Source organism: Mizuhopecten yessoensis, unplaced genomic scaffold (assembly GCF_002113885.1).
Source record: "Mizuhopecten yessoensis strain PY_sf001 unplaced genomic scaffold, ASM211388v2 scaffold10251, whole genome shotgun sequence".
Taxonomy (NCBI): Eukaryota; Metazoa; Mollusca; class Bivalvia; order Pectinida; family Pectinidae; genus Mizuhopecten; species Mizuhopecten yessoensis.
This window is the reverse complement of record NW_018408453.1, coordinates 333,214-349,936: the sequence shown is the minus strand read 5'-3', so window position 1 is coordinate 349,936 and position 16,723 is coordinate 333,214.

Here is a 16,723-nt window from a genome sequence, read left to right as displayed (position 1 = left end):
TTGCGAAAAGTATATTCATTTTTATGCGTATACAATGTATATGGACATAACGACTATTATGCCAATAATAAAAGATCGAACGATTGTCAGCAGTAAGAGAGTGATTCTATACAATTATTTTTTGTCTTTTAAATGTACATGCCTATTTTTATGATAACAGATAATCATTTTTGCACCTTCATGAGTGTTTTGTATTTGTTTCAAATTGATGTGTCTAAAAACAAATCAAAAGTTTCCAGGAATGTTATTGGCAATTGTTTATCATTAAGTTTTCTCTAATTTTGACAATGCATTTGATTAGTAAAGCCACAGCATTTTGTAATTATCGAAAGCTCGAAAACGCTTTATTCAGCACCAAACAATATTGTGTTCTTCTCTTGTTGATCAATATATTGATCACGAGATCGAATTAGATACTTTTTTGCCACAAGGAAGATAATATCTGCCAACTGCCATTGAATTGATTGCTTTTAAGATTATTCCAAAATGCTGTTGTAGCTTATTTATTCATTTTTTGTCCTTGTATTTATAATGAATTCGAATTACTGTTTTGTTGACGTTTTTATAGTGTTAGAACCGTTTTGATAATGGCTAAATTACTGTGCATTATATAGAGCTGTTTTCTAATGTTATCTTTTTTGAACGATTGGGAGGGCTAACACGCGTTTGTTTACTGACTAGAAGAACAGCTTTAGTTATAATTTTGGGATTCAATTTGACTTGTAATTGATATTGATACTGTTGTGTTGATATACTTTTTAATCCCTGACAATAAAATGCCTGGTTTGTTTTTCCAAAATCCAATTACACTTTAGGCCTCATTAATGGCTTTTTATATCTAATTGTCTTATGTAAAAGGAGGTACGGTAGGACGCCGGACTCGTGACCGACGGGTTGCGGGTTCGAGTCACGGCACGGCACGGCACGGCACGGCACGGCACGGCACGGCACAGTGTTGTATCTTAGAGGAAGATACTTTACTCCGTCTGTTCCAGTCTACTCAGCTGTAAATTAGTACGTGGTTGAGCAGTGATAGAATTGTTGAATGCTAGCTTTTAGTGCCGAAATGGCAGCACCGGCTGTATGCTCCCCAGGGAGTTAAGAAAGATATTGGCTGGTTGCAAAGGCCCTACAAGCACGGATAATAATTTGTGAACCGCTTTGAGACGACCTTCGAACTAGGTTGTGATAAAGCGGTATATAAGAACATCGAATTATTAATTATTATGTATATGTATATATTTATTAATAGCGAACGCTCTTGTGGGGGCTTCATAGATAACACGTACACGTACGCGTACACGTAAAAGAAACCCCTGTCAAAAGACCGACCATGAAATCCCATAGACTTAGCAAGTCAATTCACTTGCGTAATTTGGGAAATCATGGTGCACAAATTCCATTGAAGGAATCCGCCATTTAGGATCCACCGGATGCAGATTAATTTCAAATGAAATAATAATAATAATAATAATAATAATAATAATACCGAAACATGCGGAGANCTCCTTTGACCCTATCAAAGTTGCCGTGTATATATTATTGATCTATAACGATTTTGAATTATGCTGTGCCGTGACACGAACCCGCAACCCTTGGGTCACGAGTCCGGCGAACTACCACTAGACTACCGTGCCTCCTAACACCTCATTTACATCCACTTGTTTCTTTTTTACAAGTGTAATCATTGCTGATTCGTAGGGTTATCAGTTTATCATTGGATGACATTGCAATTACCACGAATCAGCCGTCCAAATGCAAGGAATAACGATGATATTTTTTGAACAAATAAACCATTTTTTCATTGAAATAAATGCCTAACATGCATACAATAAGGTTTGAGAAAAGTTGTATTATGTATCTGACATGCTTTACAGTCACATCTACATGTATATACCTTGCTAGCCACTGACAATTAAGAATGTCGCCTATTTGGCAGGGGGACACTTAGTGGAAGGAGATGTTGGCAATAAACAAGACTATTGATTTAATAACAAAAAAAAGAAACATGGGCGTTAAAGTGCACAGACGATACCCATGAGACGTCTCTTACTCAGTGTACACCCGTATTGTCATGTTTTAGTTATCGCAGCAGTTGCACAGCTTATACTCGCCTGTTACCTGAAGGTTTTCCCTATAATATATCTCTATGAACCGTAACGAATGGAAAGATAGAGTTCATAAATAATATGTGTTGGTAAGTATGAGGGAATGGTCGAGATCCTTTCAGAAATCAACCATTATTTTTTATCGTGGAAACACATCTCACAAACCTTTTGTGCATGCGGGCTGCCGTGTTTTAGCTGTCAGAATTTGTTCATTTGTGATGCGACTGACACCGAACCAGAATACGTTTTTACTAGAACACATAACTGTTTCTGGTCTTGTATTGAAATGTTCAAATCAACGGTACTGCTTCTGCTGAGTTTACAATATGGCCAAGGTAAGACAAATTTTAAGTTATGTCATACTTATCATTATACCTTTACCTTTTCTTGAATACCAAACCAAAACAATCTCCGGTTTGTTTGATTCCTTCACATTGCTTACACAAGACAGTTGAACCAACTTAAATACACAAAGCTTTCAATATTACATTTCGGAATCAATGTTTGACCTTATTCTGAATAAAATGAAAATTGAAATAAAAAAATATAATTCATCTTTAAGTTAAGCTCAATAACCGCATGCTCACATTATTTCATGTCTCTAAATTTCATCATGAGTACCTAGTACATGAACCTTTCCCAATACTCAGATAATATCCTGATAGTATAATACCTGACACACTGTTTTTGTAAACACTGAATTAATAGGTTTACATAAATAGTTCTATAAAACGTCACACTTTTGAGAAATGATGGTAAATTGAAAGTGGTTGTGCTTTAGAAAATGTTGATAGTTTTAGCTAGCTTGGAATTCTACTGAAATTTAATGGTAAATTAAGTATCACACAGGGGGAAATAGAAGAACAAGGAAAGTATTATACGCCGTGTCTCATACTTGCGAGAAGAAACATTTCAGTATTAAAGCCCAACTTAACGTTTTAGATAGAAACTGTAACTGTGTCGATATCAGAACTGGCTGCATGCTCTCCATGTATTTGAGAAAGATATTGGCTGGTTGCAAAGGCTCTATAACCATGGATAATAATTTGTGAACCGCTTTGATACGACCTGCGAACTAGGTTGTGATAAAGCGGTATTTAAGAACCTAGAATTATTATTGTTATTACTATTACACGAAGAATAAAACATATGACTTTGAATTGGAATAGCGTAATATTTGACTGTTTCAATGTGGATATTAAATATATGACTGGCTTAATGTAAAGAGATAAATACATGACTGGTTCAATTGGTAGAGCTAAATACATGACTCGTTCAATAGGAAAAGTTAAACATACAACTGGTTCTATGAAAGGAGTGGTCATAAATGACTGGTTCTATGAGAAAAATGGCAATATATGACTGGCTCAATGGGAACTTGAAGGATGCATATATATGACTGAACCAATGGGAAGGTATACATATGTAACGATGGGTTCTAAATGACAACACTCCACGCCGTTGCAATTCAAGGATATGTTTATTCCGTGGACAAATAAACCTATATAATGAATAAACATACATAATCACTCATACATCGCTCAACCTATGTAATAATGGATCTATATACAATTGATGAAATAAGACGAATGATTATTATGTTTTAATTATACTCTTTCATACTTACACACATAAATACTTACCAGGAACATCCAGAGTAAGGACAATGTGACTTGCTGATGCTCTCGATGGTTCCATGTGTTCTCATCGAGAGGTAAAGTCAGAGTGAAGTAGGAAGACGGCGGTGACTAGGATTTTGACGGGTGGCCGGGCTGCACGTGCACATACATACATTCATTGCACTGGTATTACGCGCGATGATTTGAATGTAGTATTTGAACACCTGGCTACATACTCCCCCACTTTGATAAATGTCTCCTGGCATTTCTCATACAGTTATTACCTAGAATCTATACACTGATAAAGGGTTATAATTAGAGACTATTGCTCTAGAAATGTTATATGATGGTTATATGATTGACTTCATAATATTTAAGACTCATAACACCAAACAAATTGAACAAACCACAGGAATAGATAAGAACCATCTTTGCAGAAGGAACTAACTAGACTATGCTCAAATAAACAGTTACCTATCCTTGACGAAAATACTTTTACTTGTCACCGATGAAGTATAGAGTTCTGATGAGCATGTACAATATCATTATGATTATATACACTCTGAATGAGATGAAAATCCAACAATGAAATCCATATCATCACATTTGCAAGTGATAACAAGAAATCAGGAATATTAATGTAAAATGACAAACCACTACTGACGGTTTGGGAGCCCCATACCTGACAACAGAGTAGGTCTTACAAAAACAAATGGATGGAAGGATAATGAATAAAATGAAGGATAAAAAATGAGGTTGAAACACAGCATGATGTTTAAAATACAAAAAACACCCCCAGCGGAACCTTCCCAGCGATTGGGGAGTCACCTACCAGCCGGTACTTCTATTCCGGTGGGTAAAAGTAATATAATTCATTAAAACAAAACATTAAAATATATACGAATAACATTTCACAAACGGTATGTGCCCACCGGTGTAGAAGCTTGCAATGAGAAAACCGGATAGCCCCAACACTCCGGTGGCTTGGAAGGCCGAGTTGACCTCCGTAATACAGGTTAAATTTCTGTACTTGGATTGTCTATACCCTCGTCCAGTACACTGACAATTCTGCTATAGAGACGGGATCTAAATCCACTTCCTGTACGGAATCATGTGATGGATCTATTTCAGAATAATTAACCATTTCCAGAACAGAATCCTGTCTCTCTGGTTCTAGTGTACCTGGCTCAACAATTGATACAGTTGTTGGTATAGTGTTTGTTGTTTTGTTTTGCTCACGGTTTCACAACTGTCTAGTAGAGCGCCTTGTCACAATAGGAAGGAGCACATAATCTGATCCTGAATCAGAATCCTTAGATGAGGAAGTTGGTTCTGAATCTATTCGTTCAGAGGGAATTTACTTTCTGGGTTGTCTAACCTTGCGGTTATCTTCCTTAGGGGGAACATCCACAGGAATGAAGTTGAAAGGGAGCAACATGTTCCTATGAAGGGTTCGTTTGGGTCCCTTCTTGGAGTTAAGTGCAACCTTATAAACGGGAATATCACTATTCGGAATATCAATTACCAAATAGGGTTCCTGTTCCCACCTTCCAGCCAATTTGTTCTTTCCTTTAAGACCGGTTTTTCTTACCAAAACACGGTCACCAACCTCTAGTTTTGACTCCCGAACTGACCTGTCATAACGGTCTTTGTTCTGAGCAGCATTCCTGGAGGCGGTGCGACGAGCTGTCTCGTACGCAAACTCCATACGGCCTCGTAGCTTACCACCATAGGACGCCGGGTCTACTGCTTCCTGTTGATCAGGGTTTATTCCAATGAATACGTCTACTGATAACCGAGGATGCCAACCGAACATCAAATAGTGAGGTGGGTATCCAGTGGCATAACTCTTTGTTGCATTGTAGGCTTGAACAAGCGGTGCTACGTAAAATGTCCAGTCAGGTTGCTTGTGCTCCTCAAGGGTTGCTAGCATCCCGAGGAGTGTTCTATTAAACCTTTCTGCTGAGCCATTTCCTTGTGGGTGATATGGAGTGGTTCGAGTCTTCTGAACTCCTGCGATCTTACAGAGTTCTTTTATGCCTATGCTTTCAAAGTTACGACCTTGATCACTTTGAAGCTGATCAGGAAAGCTGTAATAGGCTATGAACTTTTCGTACAATGCCTTAGCTGTTGTGTGTGCTGTCTGATTGCAACAAGGCACTGTCTGAGCATATCTGGTGAAGTGATCAGTTATGACCAGAATATGCTCATACCCACTCGAGGATATCTCAGGGCTTAGAAAATCAATACAAAGTATCTGAAGTGGCCTTGAGAATTATATTGGAACTAGCTCAGCGACTGTTTGCACTGGTGTCTTACGTATGATACAGCGACCACAAGTCTCAACTTTCATGTTTACGTCTTTCCCAAGACCAGGCCAGTAAAAGCGTTGCAATGCCAGCCAAATAGTTTTCTCCCTTCCCTGATGTCCAACATCAACATGAACACCTTTAAGTGCTAGGGAATGGTAATGTTTTGGCAGAACAAGCTGGTTTACTTTCTGACCGTCGTGAGAATCGGTTCTATAGAGAACTCCGTAGCGCAAAAATAACCTGGTCCAAGCTCTAAGGAGTGTTTGTACATATGGGGACTCATTGTGTAATGGGTTCCCCCTGGGGTGAAAACCGGTTCTCACCAGGTCTGAAACCGTGGCAATGTCTGGATCAACCCTTTGTTCCTTTCTCCAATATACTGTACTAAGAGTATCGAGTTTCGCTGCAAACTTATTAGCCACATGAACCACAGCAATATCCGACACTCTATCCGTTAATGGTGTCACAGAGACTGCTGATTGACATATGGCCTGAACAGCATCGAGCTGAATTTGAGACATTCTAGAGAGACCATCTGTATCTACATTGTTTCTCCCAGCTCGGTACCTCAGAGTAAAGTTATAATTGGCGAGAGCTGCCACCCACCTGTGACAGGTGGCATCCAGTTTGGCCTTACCCAGTACATAAGTACGGGGGTTATTATTGTGACAACCTCAAACGTATTACCATAGAGGTAATCATGAAGTTTTGTCTGGTACCGCCCATTTCAATGCAAGAAATTCCAACTTATGCGCAGGATAATTCCGTTCACTTGCTCTCAAACCTCGACTGGCGGATGTAATAATCTTCTCCTTTCCATCAGGCACTTGGTATAACTGCAGCCAGGCCTGAACTACTTGCATCAGTGTGTACACGGAAATCCTTAGAGAAGTCTGCATAGGAAAGAACAGGAGGTTGAATCAGTTTCTGTTTAACCAAATCAAAACCTTCCTGTTGGGGTGTACCCCAAACCCACTGGGCTTTTGTTTTAGGCTTTGACTTAGACTTAGACTTTTGAGTCTAAGCAGCCTTTGATTTTTTCTTTAAGTCATGGCCTTGTAATAATTGGTTAAGGGGCTGTACTATTTTTGCGTAATCCTTTATGGAACGCCTGTAATAGCCACTGAAACCAAGAAACTGACGTAATTCCTTTGTGTTCTTTGGCTCTGGCCAAACTTTAACAGCAGACATCTGTTCAGTGTCTGTCGCTATACCTTGCTCTGCAACTACATGACATTGTCCGAGATATGTTACTGAAGACTTGAACAACTCACACTTGGAGGGTTTAAGTTTCAAGCCATGCTGCACGAGTCTGGCAAAGACAGATTTTAACCTTACGAGGTGTTCGTCAAAAGTCTGTGAACATACCAGGATGTCAAGTAAGAGGATGAGACATTCCCGGAGATGCATATCACCCATGCACTTTTCCATTAATCGCTGGAATGTAGCTGGTGCATTGATGAGACCAAACCCCATCCGGCTGGTTTCCCAGAATCCTAGGTTCCCCACAGAAATTGCGGTAGTTTCCCTATCAGATTCCTATACCACGACTTTCCAATAACCTGACCTCAGGTCCAGCTTTGAAAAATACCTTGAACCACACAAGGTATCAACTGTATCGTCAAATCGAGGGAGCATATATGCATCTCAACGGGTTCGAGAGTTCAGCATGCGGTAATCAATACAAAATCTGAGACTACCGTTTTTCTTGCGAGCAAAAACCACATTACTGGAGAATGGGCTTTTACTCTCCTTTATAACTCCGGCTTCCAGTATATCACGTATATGCTGACGGACCTCCTTATACATGCCGGGTGGTATTTACCGGTAAGGCTGTTTGAAAGGCTTTTCATCTATGAGGTCAATCTTATGTTTAACTATGTCCGTACATCCGATGTCAAACGCACTGTTGGAAAAAGCATGTTTCCAATTACCTAACACTTGACGAACCCTCAACAGCTGCGCCTCAGTAAGATTTTGTATGTCAATATTAAGACCCAGTTCCTCAGGTACAGACTCTGGTGCCTTAAATTGTAAATCTGAAGCCAAATTGTAAACAACTTTTACCTAATTGACGAGACATATTGTAGATCTAGGGTTGATAGTTATTGACTTTGCTGTAATATTGCAAATTTTGATTGGTAATTTGACATTTGACGCATTCTGTTTGACTTTAAGAACTCTGGGGCAGACTGTAAACTTTATGTTAGAATTGTCAAATTTTTCTGTTACGAGATTTGCAACGCCTGGGTCAATACCTCGTACCATACAATTAACAACTATAGACTCGTAATGAACCGCTTTTACAGTTTTCCTGTTAAAAGATTTCACAGTATAAGAACAGGTAATACTGTCAATAGCTGTTTTGCCATGATGCTGAAATATTCACATCATCTGAGGCTAAGTTCCTCACTAGGCGAATGACATTAGTACCTAAAAGCACAGGACAAGTCATGGTATAGTCTGTATCAGGTACAACCAAAGCTAAGATAGCAAATGTTTTGTCATTCATAAAGGGTATACACACATCTAGCTCGACATAACCTAAGTAATTTAACTTAGAACCATTTGCCAAGGTTATATCTACAGCTAGCGTGTTAAGATCACGAAGCTCAGGCTTGTTGGGCAATTTTCCATACCAAGTTTTGGAAATAGTGGAAATCATAGAACCACTATTTAGCTTGATGACCTTCAATTATGATTTCATATTCATTTGACACCCAAATCAGTCTATCCAAAATGTCAGTGTGACCTTGACCTTTATTGATGGTCTCAACTCGGCCACTAGCAGAGACCCCTAATTGTTTGGGTTGTCATTTGATTCATTTTTCTTATTGCCTTGGCCTGACTTCTGGTTGTAATTTTGGTTTCCTCTATTACCACGACCTCTGTGTGACTTTTGGCCTTGACCTTGACCTGATTTACTCTGGCCTGACTCACCAAGTTTGGAAAGTATACAGTCAAGTTTGCTATCAAGTTTCTCCTCAATATCCCTGATTTTTTTTTTATCAAACTCTTTACTAAGATCAGATATGTTGGTTGTTACCTGTTGCTGTTCGACTTCACAACTAACAGCATGACTTTGACCTTTGCCCTTTCCCTTCTGAACCTCAGCCGCATTTGACCCTGTAGCAGGTGAGTAAACCTGCTTGGAGATATTAATCTTCTTCTCTACAGTTCTGATCTCTTTTAATAACAGATCATAACTGGCGTTTTTACGGCGGGTCTGGCTTTTCAGCCTATCTGAATGAAGAGAGGTCCAAAATTTGTGCTGGAGGAGGTCATTTTTAGATGATCTATGTAGAGACCCATTATCATAGGCGGTTTGCAATAGTGTTTCCAGGCGACAGCCAAAGTTGACTGCACACTCATCAGGTCTCTGCTTCGAGTTTGAGTGGAGGTATCCCCAAATAAGGAATCCAACTTTGTTAGTATTTGTGCGACACTTGACCCTACACCTAAAGTTATCAACATCCTACGGGCTGAACCCCGCAACGAATGTCGAATAGCCTGTATTAACAGACTTGGTGAAATATCCGGATCTCTGTCCAAACTACGGATCTCAAATCGCCACTCGATGTACGTTATATCTCCCTTCATGGAGGATCATCCCCTGAAAAGGGTGGAATTATTTTAGGAACATTCTGTGAATGTCTAGTAGAGAATGAAGAAAAAGAGTTCCCATTCATAGTACTGCTCAGAAATGATACAGAACTTGCCCTCTTTCTATCTAATGGGGAAATAACAGATGTGTATGTACCTGTTGTATCTGTATTATCTTTTGAAGATATAACATACTTCCCCTTAGACATAAGGTACTCTATCATCTCTTCATCAGACATGCTATTTATTCCCTTCCCCTCTTTTTTCATTTGTTCCGGGTCAATTCTTTTATCCCCAGGGCCCCCAGAGGCAGAACTTGTAATATCCTTTGCCTGGGTCGCCTGAAACTGACCTTCTTCTAAGTCCTCAACTTTATTTAAAGTTGCCATAATTATAATATATTATATACAGCACAGATCAACTACATTATATAACAGTTAAGTTAACAGAAAATGTTGTATACAATCATGAAAAACGTTTGTCACAAGCCTTTTCATCCACACCCGAGATAAAACTCTATCTGGGTACACGCCATCTTCAAACAATTTAAAGTTAATAGCAGGCTTTCTACCTACCCTTTGGTACATTTGTATTTCAAAAGGTCAGCCTTGAAATTTAAAGACCTTACACCAGACTGTGCATCAACCTCCTGAATATAATTGTTTAGCAAATTTATTCTACCCTCCATAACTCTATACTGTTCTTCGAAAAAATCTGGAGAATAATGACCATTGCAAGAGTTCCAGATACAAATGGAATAATGAGGTATTTCTAAAAAGATAAGCCTCACTGATGGATGACTTTTCACAAATGTCACAATCCTGTCTATTTGTGAATGTATATAATGTTCACACCGGCTGTCTGTATCTTGTGCAAAATATATTAACTTGTTAACTTATTAACTTTGTTGTCAAATCGCAAGTTCCTATCCATATGTATAGGGTGATATTACCATATTGATGAACATTATTGGCAAGATTATGTTTGAGCCAATCCCAAATTTGGATAAAATTTACTCCAGCCCAGCGATTCACATCAATATCAAAACCAATATTATAAGGTCTAAATTCCTGCACAGAGATAATTCTTTGCTACTAGTAACAAGGTTTGCTTTTCAAGTTTCAAGTACCTAAGTGTTCCCCAATGTAACAGAGCGCATCATTAATTAAATATAAATCACTTCCTCCGCATGGGATAGAACCCGGGACCTCTGGCTTACTAGTCTTACGCTCAACCGATCGAGCTAAAGTGAGGTTCTATGGGAGGAATAGTCATAAATGGCTGGCTCATTTGGGAAAGATACACTATGTGAATGGTGATATTTCTTTTCGAAGTTCCATTGCATTTTCTTCTTATGAATGGAAAATAGACATTCACAATTACATGCAGTGATAGAAACGGCGACAACATCACTTCAGTTGGTCATAACAAAGAAGCTTGTGTTTTTGTGAAAATTAAGTCTAAGCGTATGCCAAAATGATAGTTGATTTCATGTTTATACGATAATCCCTGCATAGAATAATGAAGTGATGGAATCATCAGAGAGCATGTCTTATAAAAATTAATCCCTTTAAAGAAAAACCAGGGGATAAATTCACAAAAGAAAACGTTTTATAAATTTAATCCCTGCATAGAATATTAGGGGACCATTATATAAAAAGGCAAAGAATAGTACTATGTTTGAGTAATAAATGGAAAATCGGAGGTATTTCTTCATATTTTTGTTTTGTTTTTATTTTCAAAACGTTTTTTAAAAGAATACATTTTATTGAAAACTATTCTTTAAGTAACCAACATCGTGATAGTTGATTTCATGTTTATACGATAATCCCTGCATAGAATAATGAAGGGATGGAATCATCAGAGAGCATGTCTTATAAAAAATAATCCCTTTAAAGAAAAACCAGTGGATAAATTCACAAAAGAAAACGTTTTATAAATTTAATCCCTGCATAGAATATTAGGGGACCATTATATAAAAAGGCAAAGAATAGTACTATGTTTGAGTAATAAATGAAAAATCGGAGGTATTTCTTCATATTTTTGTTTTGTTTTTATTTTCAAAACGTTTTTTAAAAGAATACATTTTATTGAAAACTATTCTTTAAGTAACCAACATCACGATAGTTGATTTCATGTTTATACGATAATCCCTGCATAGAATAATGAAGGAATGGAATCATCAGAGAGCATGTCTGATAAAAATTAATCCCTTTAAAGAAAAACCAGGGGATAAATTCACAAAAGAAAACGTTTTATAAATTTAATCCCTGCATAGAATATTAGGGGACCATTATATAAAAAGGCAAAGAATAGTACTATGTTTGAGTAATAAATGGAAAATCGGAGGTATTTCTTCATATTTTTGTTTTGTTTTTATTTTCAAAACGTTTTTTAAAAGAATACATTTTATTGAAAACTATTCTTTAAGTAACCAACATCTTAAAGGACGTTCACTGTTGCCTACAATTTGTAGTTTAAAATGACTAAAGACAAAAGGAGAGTGACGTATTGTAAACCAGACCGTAATTTGAACTAAAAATCGATAACAAAATGAAAGAAAGATTTACAAATGAAAATCTAAAAATGAACAAGATGAATAAGTCAATGTGTTCTGCTAGGGTAAAAGGCCACTGTTTCATCTTGGTCGAATCCAACGTGGTTACTGACGACGCGATTTTTTGCATGCATGTTTCGATTTAATTGCGACTAGTTGTGATCCGGTCCATCGTACTTACACATGCAAGCAATGAAATATGGCGTTTGTCGGTCACAGACAACAAAACAGGTCACATCTGGGCAACAGCAAAATAGGTCAAATGAGCACAAATTCTAACAATTAACTTCGCTAACCAGCGTACACTGTATAGTAAGTAACTTCCTTTCGATACAAAAGTTGATAATTTTTTATTTTTTTTTTAAAAATTCGCTTGGTTACACTTGTCAATATTTCAAAAAACCTAATAATGTATATATATATATTAAGTAAAGATTCTACATGAATACAGTTTTACAAATGTAATAACTAAGAAGCATATTTGATGATAGTCTTAGCATAAACTTTATTTTTGTAAAAATACAATCTTTTCCATTTGTTGAGTCATTAAAGTTAGCATTCTTCATTCCCTTATAATGTTATGCTAATTGATCAGTATCGATCTCTGCCTTTTTTCATTCTGGCATTTTCGTTTCTGCTATATTGGTATATATTTCCTCGTAATTTCATAGGCTGGAATTAGTGGGGATAAACCTCACGTTAAAGTAGCCGAACATTACATTCATTATGATGCTATGGTCCCAATGATATTTCGTATGATACTCCGTAAATTATAGCAACTAAAATGTTCATAATTAATGTATGTCGCGTAGCATAGCAACAATATCACTTGATTCTGTCAGGCCGAACATCAAACCATACACGGCACGTAGGCGTGTTGCAATTGATTTTTTCCTTGCTGTTCCGTGGTGAATCTTTCATTGTTTCTTCGCTATGCACGCTTCAATGTAAATCTAGTTTAAATGAGAACTATGACTGTAACGATGCTTGACGGTTAATAATGACAGTTTATCGTGGGTGTTCACCAAAGAGGATTTGATGTCGACTTTATAACCAAGTGCATCTCACTGAAATGCCATGTCAAAGGCACCAAGCACAGCATTCTGCTCGGTCATATTATACTGACAACAGGTGAACCAGTTGTTGCCATTCCCCTAAATGCTGAACGTTAAGCAGGGAATAACAACTACCATTTAAAGGACTTTGGTATGTCCCGGCCTTGGGACAGAATCCATTGCCTTCCTCACCTATACGACGCTCAACATTAAAGCCATAAGTGAGGTGTTGCCAAGCAAGGCACTAGGAAATAAAAGGTAGTTACAAGTAGAAAGAAAGATAGAGATTCCAAATATTGCAATAGGTGCAGCAGATAGAGGACACCAAAGCAAACTCCTAATGATGCAGGGGGTTCCACTTTAGACGCCTCCTACGATACATGCAGTGGGCTACAGCAGGTATATTCTTTTCCCGAGCCCTACCTGCAGGAGGGAGGATAAGGTGTACTGGCAGGAAAAGGTAGAACAAGAAGTGGCAAGTTATGAATCGTTTGGTTGGGGATACTATTTGTAAGTGATTGTGCTGAGTTTGACTTTTTTTGTTATGTATTTTATACTGTGAGGAACCATAAATAACGAAGATTACACAAACCCCAATTTTCCTCGTGACTATGACCCTGAGTGAAATAAGTTGTAGAAGAGCTTTGTAGTATAATTGATTCAAAATTCAGGAAGATGTATAAGACGTAAACAATATGATTCAACTTGATGTGGAACAAGTTAAGATAGTGGCCAATGATGCATTGTAAGACCAAGGTGGTTACAGTTGTGTTGATCAGAGTTAAGTTTGTGTGTAAACTACTAAAGTTTAAAAAGTTTGACTTAGGTCTACATTTGTATGGAGCAAGGTAACGGACGAGTGTGGACTAGGGCGGTTTGAGTTTGCTTAGGTACGTAAAATGTTTCACCATGGTTCAGTGTATAAAACCGTTTCGAAAAACACAGCAGCATGCATAATTTATGCATTCTTTCCTGGAGCAATAAAATGTGCCTGTCTGCATTTGCGGAAGATCAGGTGGCAAATTTATCAAAAGCATAATCAATATTTTACGATATATTTATCAATCTATTTCTATATATGAGTTAAGATTGATGTAAAATATTATTACATTAACAAAACACTGATAATATGTGATAAAATTACATATCATTTAAAAGAAATATGTTTTTGAAGTCCGGATATTTATCGTGTTTAAAACAATATTGGTTATTTTAAAATGGTCAAATTATTCAACTGAATTTTCATCATATTTGTAATATTTCAATAAAATAAGTTCTAGATTATATAATGTTCCACTTTCTTCGTGGACGTTGATTTCTCAATCGTGAATCATGTTAAATTACCTACTACGACATATAAAAAAATATTATACAAGAATCAGTAATGATTTTTACCTAAGGATTCAACTGTGCATCAACTATTGGTCATACATGTATATGATGAACTTATCAAATTTTGTGAAGCATACATTAATTTTAATTCATTATCGATTTTATTTCATGTGTTTGTGTCTTCAGTAAAGCCTTTGATAGAGTATGGTATGATAGTCTTATTTATAAACTAAAAATTGTAGTTATGAAATATGTTAAAATGGTTCACATCCTTCCTTTGTGATCCGGAACAAAGAGTGGTAATGGAGGGGTCTAATTTTGATTGGTTCAGTCCTAGGACCATGCTTATTTGTATTCTATAAAGATTATTTTTAAAATGAAATTTGTTTGCTGATGACACCTATTTGTGTAGTCGTATTGAGGGAAACAGGTAAAAGTCTGCTAATAGAATTACAAGTCATGACATAATGTATAACCTTTTCATGTGATCACCCATTTGTACGTAAATATAATAAAAATTATAATATACAGCATTTGATATAAGGCCCTGTATAGCTAACATAAGCCACTCTAAAGCGCTTAACTGTACATAGATATACAATTAATACAATTGGCATATATATTAATCGATACAATTTTTGAGGAATTCGCAGGATCTGCCTTATCATGCCCTAACTACTAGTCCTATGGCACCTGGCTAATATCTCCCTATGTGTGTATTGTGTATGCCTGCGTGTATGCTGGAGACGTAATGTGTTCTGTTTGTAGTGGGACCGTGATTCCAACGACATCATTTATAGTAACACCTCACTTGAAGGCTACATCACAGATACCGCAACATCCACCCCATGCCAATTTATACTCCACCTGCGTTGTTGGAGTTTTGTGGGCAGGAGAAAAAAACATTTTCTCTGAATATCCATGCGACGACTTCGGGGATCGAAACCCTGGCCGCCTGCGTGGAAGTCCTGAGTGTTAAGGACTCACACAACTAAATAATTTACTATATGTTATTACCAAACATTTTAGCTAATAACTTTAATATTTGAAGTTCAAGGCTAGTGACAACTGTCTAGATTCATAAATACATACCTTGCAAAGGCTAGACAATGACTTTTTTGGTAGGTTAAGTGGCATATTGGAGTGTCACAGCGCCAAGAAATTGACAACCGGAAGTTTACAAGCAAAACCGGTGACCCAAAACAGAAACGCCCCCAGACATTTTGCCCCTGTGCAAATCCGCACGCAGACATGGAAATATGTCAAAAGTATATATTTTTCAAAAGTAAAATACCTGAACATTTCATTTATCTAACAATCTGTCATCAGTTCCTTATCAAACTCCTTCAGTTGCCCAGTAATTAGCCGGAAATTATTTCAGATAGGAACTACAAACGTATGAAACACTTGCTGATTGGCTGATTTAGTTGTGTGAGTCCTTAACCACTCTACCAATCCGCCCATACTGTTTATGTTTTAGGGAGAGGGCGTTCATAATCTTTTCTGACGTCTTTTTCTGTTTTAATCTACGATTAATGACGAAATATACTGAGCTTTAAACGAAAAATTTCTAAGCTAAGCGCGATAGCAATATTTTCTATGAGATAAACGTTTCCATGACAGATGTTTCAAGATAAGAAGGTTGATGATCAGTATTGTTGTTTTTAGTGCGATATGCATCCTGACCTTTTAGGTTTATAATCAAAACTGTGCCTAGTGGTACTGCTGTCACTAATACGCTAATACTCATTGCATTTATCGATTTACTCCGTGGATGTGAATACAAATGCAAACTGTGTTTTACATTTATATATTATCCACCTTTCATTATATATACCACAATTGTCAGATCTCATTTAGCGGCAGTAGATGATATCAAAACGTCATGCAACGTTTATTATTGCATGTCTAATAACGTCATAAATAAGTTAACGAAACCTGAACGTTCAACTGTAAAAACACGATTTACCAAGCGTTGTTTTTGAGAGATGGGGAATAACCACTAATGAACTGTAAATGACTTGTGACACTTAAACATTCATAATTAATATGTGTTTCCTTTTTCGGAAAACGTGTAGCTTTTAGAAAACAATCAGGTATTCCTAACATAGTAACTAACATCATAAGGACACCGTTT